Source organism: Macaca nemestrina, chromosome 13 (assembly GCF_043159975.1).
Source record: "Macaca nemestrina isolate mMacNem1 chromosome 13, mMacNem.hap1, whole genome shotgun sequence".
Taxonomy (NCBI): domain Eukaryota; kingdom Metazoa; phylum Chordata; class Mammalia; order Primates; family Cercopithecidae; genus Macaca; species Macaca nemestrina.
This window is the reverse complement of record NC_092137.1, coordinates 4,037,486-4,046,497: the sequence shown is the minus strand read 5'-3', so window position 1 is coordinate 4,046,497 and position 9,012 is coordinate 4,037,486. Positions and strand designations below refer to the sequence as shown.

The following is a 9,012-nucleotide window of genomic DNA, read 5'->3' as shown; positions in this document are numbered from 1 at the left end:
GCCAGTGCTTTCTTTTTTAATTAAATGATTCTAACTGAGAAAGAGAAAAAGAAGAGTAGCCTTTACTTTGGTACTCTGAAAGTGATTCTACAGAAGTTGTTTTCAGTTATATTTAAGCACAGTCTTATATTTAAGAAATACAATCTCCGAAAGAACTCATTTTCCAGTGTTCCCAGCTCTTCTATGTAATAAGCTAAAAATTTACATTTACCTCCCTTCTAGGTCAAGAGTAAGCAGCACCATGCCACTTACACAACAGATTTCTCTCACTAGGTAATGAGAATTGAGTCAGAACGGGCGTCTGAAACTGTGTCTTAGCCCATTAACTGTATAGTAGCTTGTCTCAGCAGGAAAATCAACCTTGAGAAGCCAGAAGCCTGTCGTGAAGGTCATGAATGATGACAGACCCATTTTGTTTATATTTTGTTTCTTCTGTTGTAATGCTATAAGCCCCCTGCTTTTATATGGCAGTTCTTTGGGAATACATTTTCAACATTTCTCAGAAAAATCAGGCCTACAGTTCAGTGTATCTCTTTTCACGTAATATTCATTCAACAAATCTCTAGAGGCCTGAGGCCCAAGATGCCTCACACACCATCCAGGATGGATTTCCACCGGAATGCACCCACTGCCGGGCACTGGACATGTTTTAGAAGCCTCTCGATTACCACAGAAACAAATCTTTTACTTTAACCCACTCCTGTTTTTCTGTTCTATTATTCTGTTCTCTGCATGATGACATACGCCAATGGGTAAGGTGGAGGGCAGGTCTTCCAGGGCATCTTACATCATAGACTAGATGGGTTTGCTGTTGTTGTTTGCTTGCTTTTTAGGGTTAGGTTAGGCCAACTCAGCAACAAAAGATTGCCAGTTAAAGCCTGTGTGCTTGGGTGCACCATTATCTCCGGGTCTGTTTGTTTAAAACTGCTATTTAACCCAACATCTCTTCCAATAGTGAAGGTGCCATCCCGGTTGTTGGGGGCAGGGGCACCCGTTTTAAGTACCTGCTTCATAATAAACAGCGTGATTCACAGCCCCCCGTAAGCACTTCAATATGACCTCCACCCTCAAAACCAAGCAGGCTGTTTTCGAAGTAGTCACTTTGTAGAATACCATGTAGTACGTCACCTAGGAAACAACCTCCTAAAACGTCTGTGACAAGAAGTAATTGCAATCAAGGGCCCAATCTTGCCGCTTCATGCTGCAGACCCGCCCGCCCTCCCTCCCCGGTGCGTTGCTTACTGCTGCTCACAGGGCACCTGCCTCGACCCTCTCTGCCGAGTGCCCCATTAGCCAACTGTTCCTCCTGCTCTTCTTGGTGGAAAATGAGGACAGCCTTCCCTAGGGCGGCGAGAAACTTAAACATCAGAGTGAGAACGCCAGTGTGAAGAAACAGTCAGCTCCGTGCACAACTAGAGAAAGGGTGGAAACCTGCACATTAGCAGAAAGCAGAGAACAGACCACGAGGAGGAGAGGAGGAGCTGAGTGTGCACTCCCAGTAAGAAAATCATCTTCATCCGAGAGAATAGCCTCTGGGGGTGATGAGAAATTATGGGACATTATTGAACTTGGGTGATTCAACCAACCTATAAATTAAACATGTAATGTTTGAAGATTTGCCCCTTTATTCCAATAAAACATCCTCCTGATGTATTATAGACCATTTGCTGTTGAGGGCCCCTGAGCTATGTAATATTCTCCTCCAGATTTCTTGGTGGGGGCTTTAATTAAAAGGAATATGAATGCCAGGCACCCCCAAGAATATAGTTCAGGCATTTTTGCTGGTGTTTGGGCCCAAAATTATCTCTACTTGTGCTCATTTGAACAACTAACTCTCTCGAACATCGTCTTTTAACTCCAGAGTGTTCCTGGACAAAGGCATTGGGAGAGCTTTGGGGATGGGACGCGGAAGCAGAGGGGCTCATTCTGTCTGAGCCCAGGGGAGGGCAACTCCAGGAATCACATCTGGGAAGGGTGTCATTGTCAATGCTGGGGAAGTGACCCCAAGCAAGGGCCTCAATCAGTAGGCATGAAGTACAGAACCGAGTGGAGGGCAGGTCACAAACCTAGATCAGCCCAGAATGTTGCAGCATAGAGGGTACAGATGAGAGGCCAGGGGTCGCCACCTACAGCCACTTTTCCTGAACCCTCAGCGTGAATGTGTTCGATAACTCATTTAAAGGTGTCAGGTCAGCATGAGCATCAAACCTGCATTATGTTTCAAAAACAGTGGCAGAGCAAGACTCCGTCTCAAAAAAAAAAAAAAGGAACGGTGTTATCTCCAAAGCAGAAATATTCACAAATTGACCCTCAAGCTGATAATGTTTCTTCCCAGGAAGTCAGAAATATCCAAAACTAAATCTGTAACGGTGCTTTTCTAATCGATACACATCAGAAATGTGATAGGCTGAATGTTGATGTCCCCCAAAATTCAGTTTGAACTCCTAACACCCCAGGGTTAAGGGCTTGAAGGCTTGTGAACATTTGTTAACAGTGGCCGCAGGAAGCTAAGCCACTGGCCTTCCAGCATTGAAGGCTGACCCTTCCTCTCGTGGTAACTTCTGTGCCACACTGAAGCGTTGTGTGCAGTGCTCACCACCAGGTTTACAGCTACGAGTCCGGAAGTGCAATGTCAGATGTGGCTCTCGCTGCTTTCCCAGAATTGGACTGGACCTTCAGCAAAGATTCTGATACTAGAAGACTTCATCAGCCAATCACATATTTTGCCAAATGTTCCAAACAACAGCTCAAAGCCCAGCTGACACTGGATGTGGGGGGGAGGCCAGCAGCACCTCTTTCACATCACATTGGGAGTGTTTGTCCTTCCACATCTGCCAACAGATTATCAGCTTTCTGAAGCTACTGATGAGATCGTGGTTGCTGTTCTATTCCCAAATGGATGCTGGGAATACAGTAACTAACAATTCACAGGCCCTGTCTATCCTCAGGAACTTCAAGTTTGGCAAAAAGACATTTTTTCATATTATCTGATCTATGTGACTGGTTCATATTAATAAATCCTCAATAAATCTTTACTGAATAAATAAACAGAAATGTTGACGATGAGAAATTCCCTTAAATGAATGCCTAAAGCACCAGCAGAAGTTCATTACCCAGAAAGGGCGCCTTGTGTGGGATGATTCCAAAACTCCAGTGGCTTCTGCTGTCTCAGCCACAGATTTGCAAACGCCTCAGGGAGTTGACCCCTTAGAGCCTCAGCCAGAAGTAGAGCCTGATGATGGGTAGAAAATGGGATAAAGCAGTGTAGTAACAGTAGGCTATATGGTGCCAATTCTCCTTGGAGAAAAAATAAAAGTTCTAAAAAATTGTCGATAAAGAATCCATATTCTAAGTGGGTCAGCAGTAGCTCAGTGGGCAGCGGAGATTGGTTTCATATAGAGGAATTGAGGAACGCAGTTCTGGGATGGAAGGATGCCCCAAGTATTTTCAAGTAAAGGTGGTACTAGAGGAAAACAGGAGCCAGGCTCCTCACCACCCAAGAAGGGACTTACCCACACAAACACGGGAAAATAGGAATGGCCCTGTGGTGTTGAAGAGAATTAGAGGTGTGGCGTGAATGCCTAGTTTTTAATATGTACATACAGAGATAGATAGGTCTAGAACATGTAACACGTTCTCTTATTACATGTACGTAACTCTTTACGTGCATGTGCTAAGTCTCTGTAAATGTTCCGATTTGACTGCGCAGGCTGTCCTTGTTGAGAGTGGACACAGTTGAAGCCTGAGGAGACAGCATGACAGAGCTCAGCTCAGGTGGGTACAGGCAAAACCAGACCCCATTTGTACCATTCTTACAGCTTCTCTATACCCTGGAAATTAGCTGTCTCATTCATATTGACATAGAAACACTGCAGGGAGAGAACTATTTGGTTGGAGTTGGGCTTCCTCTTGACATTACTCGAGTAGCCTCAATTTCTGTCACTGGCGCCTGCTGCAACCAGGAACTGCCGTGCTTGATGCCAGCCCCATGTGGAAGCACTGCCAGGCTGGTGGGTGCTCCAGCCCCAGCTCATGAAGGCTTGTTTGAGTGGGGTCCTGAGTGAGTTGGCACCACAGTGCTGTATCATCCTTGACAAACAGCTGGGCTGCAAGCATAGTGCCCACAGCAAGGTCTGAAAGGGGATACACAGAACTCGGACCACTGGCACGCTAGTGGGTCCTCTGCCCTGCTTAGCTGGAAGCCACAGGCAGGAATGGATTCATGTTCCAGAAGCCCTACCTGGGCCATTCTCTCCTCCACCATGAGGACAATCGGACAATACCAACAATAACTCAATGCTCTGTGGCCCCCGCTTCTCTGTTTAACCACAAACATCAGCCTTTCCTGGGACCCACAGAACTGTGCTAAGACAGATCTCCACCACTCTAACAGGAGTGGTTGGTCCCTGTGAAAACTGGGCCAGCATGGATGTGCCTACACCAGGGACATTCCCAGGTCGATGTGCAAAATGCATCCTTAGACATGCCCAGGGCCGCGTGGGTGGTGGTGACCTCTCAAGGAATCTCCTGGGGCCACAGAATGAAAGAAGCAATGACTCCTCTCTGGCTGGCATAGTTTCTGAAGTAGGTTTGCCTATAAATATACAATGTGTGGTGCCCGCCCTAGCTCAGGCCCCACAGATTTCAGTGCAGTGATTTCAGGCAGGGCTAACCTCAGAGTCTCTTTGCACCAACATGAAACTGTCTTCTGAAAGCATGTTTTCTCTTCCCAGATTTTAAAGCTTGTCCCCTAGTGGTCCAACTGGTTACAGAAATGTGCTAATTTATAGAAAACATTGCCAGTTTCTCTCTGATTCCATCCTCAATTCCCATCAACTTCTGTGTGGATTTACATAGTATCCTGCTTTCAATGCAATATCAGGAATTTTGTGTTGCCTATCTTTAGACAATGCTAAATTTTTCCTGGGCTCAAAAACAGATTCAAACCCACTTACCTCCTTCATACCTAGTTCACACAGAAAAGGGAGAAATACTTACTATTGACTGCTTCATGTATATGTGATTTCAATTCCACAAGACCATGGGAAATACTAGAAAAGCAGAGGGGCCAAGATAGCTGATTAGAAGCAGCTGTGGTTCACAGCACTCGTGGAGGGGGAATGAAAGAAGTGAGTGAATTCAGCATCTTCAACTAAAATATCCAGGTTCTTGCATTGGGACTGACTAGGCAAACAACTCAACCCACAGAGAATGAAGAAAAGTGGGGTCGGGCAACAGCCCACCCGGGAGTGGCACAGAGCCAGAGGAACCCCCACCCCCAGCTAAAGGAAGTAGTAAGTGATTGGGTGACCCTGCCCAGGAAACCACACTTATCCCACAGATCCTTGCAACCCACGGAGCAGGAAATCCCCTTGTGAGCCGACACCACCAGGGCCATGCCTGATACACAGAGCTGTGTGGAGTCTGCAGAGCAGCTAATCAGGCACATACAGACCCAGAAGTTTTATATACTCTGGCCCCAGGAACCCCAGCAAGGTGGGAAATTTGTCTGTGCAAATTCCTAGAAAGGGGGCTAAATCAAGGGAGCCAAGCAGCATCGTTCTACAGGCCCTGCTTCCATAGCAACTCACAAGTTAAGACACACTGGTTTGGAATTCCAGCCAGTCAATGCCAACAGGCTGGAGTCGTCCTGAGAAAGGACCAAGTTCCCAGGGCGAGGGGCGGCCACCATCTCTGCAGTTTGGTAGACTCAGCAATTCCAGACTGCTGGCTTTGGAGAATACAAATGGTCCACACGAGGAAGGATCCCCCACAAGCAGCATAGCTGCCTTAGCTGATTGTGGCCAGATTGCATCTTAAAGCAAAACCCCGATCCATTCCTCCTCACTGGGCAGGACCTACCTGTGGGGGCTTCAGCCTCTCCAGCAAGGGTTCTAGGGACAGAGCTTTGATCTTTCCCTTGGACAGAGCTTCCGGAGATGGGGCCACCCTCTCTGTGGTTCAGGAGACTCCGCCACTCCCGCCTGCCAGCTTTGGAGAATACAGATGGTCTGGAAGAGGAAGCCTACCTGCTCTACCAAAAAGCAGCCAGACTGATTCTTTAAGTGGGTCCAAAATCTCATGGCTCCTGACTGGGTGAGAACTCCCAAGAGGGGTCTCAAGCCACCTCCTACAGGCAGGTTTAGGCCAGCAACTAGTCAGTACACATCTGGGACAGGGCTTCCAGAGGAAGGAGCAGGCTGCCATCTTTGCTGTTTTTCCGTCTTCACTGGTGATACCTCCAGGTACAGGAAAAACAGAAGCAACTAGGGTCTGGAGAAAATCCCCAGCAAACCAGCAGCCCTATGGAAGAGTAGCCTAACTGTTAAAAGAAAAACAAACAAACAGAAAGGAACAACAACATCATCAACAATAAAAGCCCCCCCCCCTCCACACACACACACAAAACCCATTCAAAGGTCAGCAACCTCAAAGATCGAAGATAGATAAGCTCACAAAGATGAGAAAAAAATCAATGCAAAATTGCTAAGAACTCAAAAAGCCAGAGTAATTCTCCTCCTCCAAATGACTGCAACACCTCTCCAGCAAGGGCACAGAACTGGGCTGAGCCTGAGATGGCTGAATTGACAGAAGTAGGCTCCGGAAGGTGGGTAATAACAAACTTCACTGAGCTAACAGAGCACATTATAAACCAATGCAAAGAAGCTAAGAAGCATGATAAAACAATACAGGAGCTGATACCAACAATATCCAGTTTAGACAGGTACATAACTGACCTGATGGAGCTGAAAAATACAACACAACAGCTTCACAATGTAATCACAAGTACCAATAGCAGAATAGACCAAGTGAAGGAAAGAATCTCAGAGCTTGAAGATTATCTTTCCGATATAAGACAGGCAGAGAAGAATAGATAAAAAAGAATAAAAAGAAATGAACAAAACCTCTGAGAAATATGGGATTATGCAGAGACCAAAGTTACAACTGACTGGGGTACCTGAAAGAGACAGGGAGAACAGAACCAAGTTGGAAAACATACCTCAGGACATCCAGAAGAACTTCCCCAACCTAGAAAGACAGTCCAATATTCAATTTCAGGAAATGCAGAGAACCTCAGAAAGATACTCCATGAAAAGACCAACCCCAAGATATATAATCATCAGATTCTCCAAGGTTTAAATGGAAAAAAAAAAAAAGATGTTAAGAGCAGTCAGAGATAAAGCCCAGGTCACCTACAAAGGGAAGCCCATCAGACTAACAGTGGACTGCTCAGCAGAAACCCTACAAGCCAGAAGAGATTGGGGGCCAATATTTAACATTCTTAAAGAATTTTCAACCCAGAATTTCATATCCAGCCAAACTAAGCTTTATAAGTGAAGGAGAAATAAGATCCTTTACAGACAAGAAATAAGATCCTTTACATTACCACCAGGCCTCCCCTTGCAAGAGCTCCTGAAGGAAGCACCAAATATGAAAAGGAAAAAGCATTACCAGCCACTACAAAAACACACTGAAGTACACAGACCAGTGACACTATGAAGCAGCCACATAAACAACTCTGCAAAATAACCAGCTAGCATCATGATGACAGGATCAAATTTATACATAACAATAATAACCTTAAATGTAAATGGGCTAAATGCCACCAATTAAAAGACACAGAATGGCAAGCTGGCTAAAGACACAAGACCCATAGGTATACTGTCTTCAAGAGACCCAGTTCATGTGCAAAGACACACGTGGGTTCAAAATAAAGGGATGGAGAAAAATTTACCAAGCAAATGGAAAACAGAAAAAAGCAGGGGTTGAAATCCTGGTTTCTGACAAAACAGACTTTAAACCAAAAAATATTAAAAAAAAAAAAAAAAGACAAAGGCATTACATAATAGTAATGGGTTCAATTCAACCAAAAGATCTATCATAAATATATATGTATCCATTACAGGAGCTTCTGGATTCATAAAACAATTTCTTAGAGACCTGCAAAAAGACTTAGACTCCCACACAATAATAGTGGGAGATTTTACACCCTACTGACAATATTAGAAACATCATTGAGACACAAAATTAACAAAGATATTCAGGACCTGAGCTCAGCTCTCGATCAAGTGGACCTGACTTGATATTAACAGCACTCTCCACCCCAAAACAACAAAATATACATTCTCCTCATCACCACAGGGCACTTACTCTAAAATTGATCACATAATCGGAAGTAACACTCTTCAGCAAGTGCAAAGGGACTGAAATTATAACAGTCTCTCAGACCACAGCACAATCAAATTGGAGCTCAGGATTAAGAAATTCACTGACAACCACACAACTACATGGAAATTGAACAACCTGCTCCTGAATGACTCTTGGGTAAGTAACAAAATTAAGTCAGAAATTAGAAGTTCTTTGACACTAATAAGAACAAAGATACAATGTACCAGAATCTCCTAGATGCAGCTAAAGCAGCGTTAAGAGCAAAAGTTATAGCTCTAAATGCCCACATCAAAAAGCTAGAAAGATCTCAAGTAACAACATAACATCTCAAATAAAAGAACTAGAGAATCAAGAGCAAACAAACCCCAAAACTAGCAGAAGACAAGAAATAACCAAGATCGAAGCTGAACTGAAGGAGATAGAGATATGAAAACCCCTTTTAAAAAAAAAATCAATTAATCCAGGAGCTGGATTTTTGAAAAAAAAATTGATAAAATAGACAGATTACTAGCTAGACTAATACAGAAGAAAAGAGAGAAGAATCAAAAAAACACAACCAGAAACGATAAGGGGGATATTACCACTGACCCCACAGAAATACAAACAACCATCAGAGAATACTCTTAACACCTCTATGCACATAAACTAGAAAATCTAGAAGAAATTGGTAAATTCCTGGACACGTACACCCCACCAAGACTGAACCAGGAAGAAACTGAATCCCTGAATATACCAATAACAAGTTCTGAAAATGAGGCAGTAATAAATAGCCTACCAACCAAAAAAAAAAAAAAAAAGCCCAGGACCAGATGGATTCACCACTGAATTCTACTAGAGGTAAGA

General features: G+C 44.2%; 1 long non-coding RNA gene across 1 annotated transcript; it reads right to left on the bottom strand.

Moving 5' to 3' along the window:
* Nucleotides 1-1,248: 1,248 nt before the first annotated feature.
* On the bottom strand, nucleotides 1,249-6,333 carry LOC139357758 (uncharacterized). Its single transcript, XR_011611410.1, has 3 exons — nucleotides 5,863-6,333; nucleotides 4,999-5,051; nucleotides 1,249-3,232 (listed from the first exon to the last, which is right to left on the bottom strand). It is a non-coding gene; the product is annotated as an uncharacterized lncRNA (long non-coding RNA).
* Nucleotides 6,334-9,012: the final 2,679 nt, after the last annotated feature.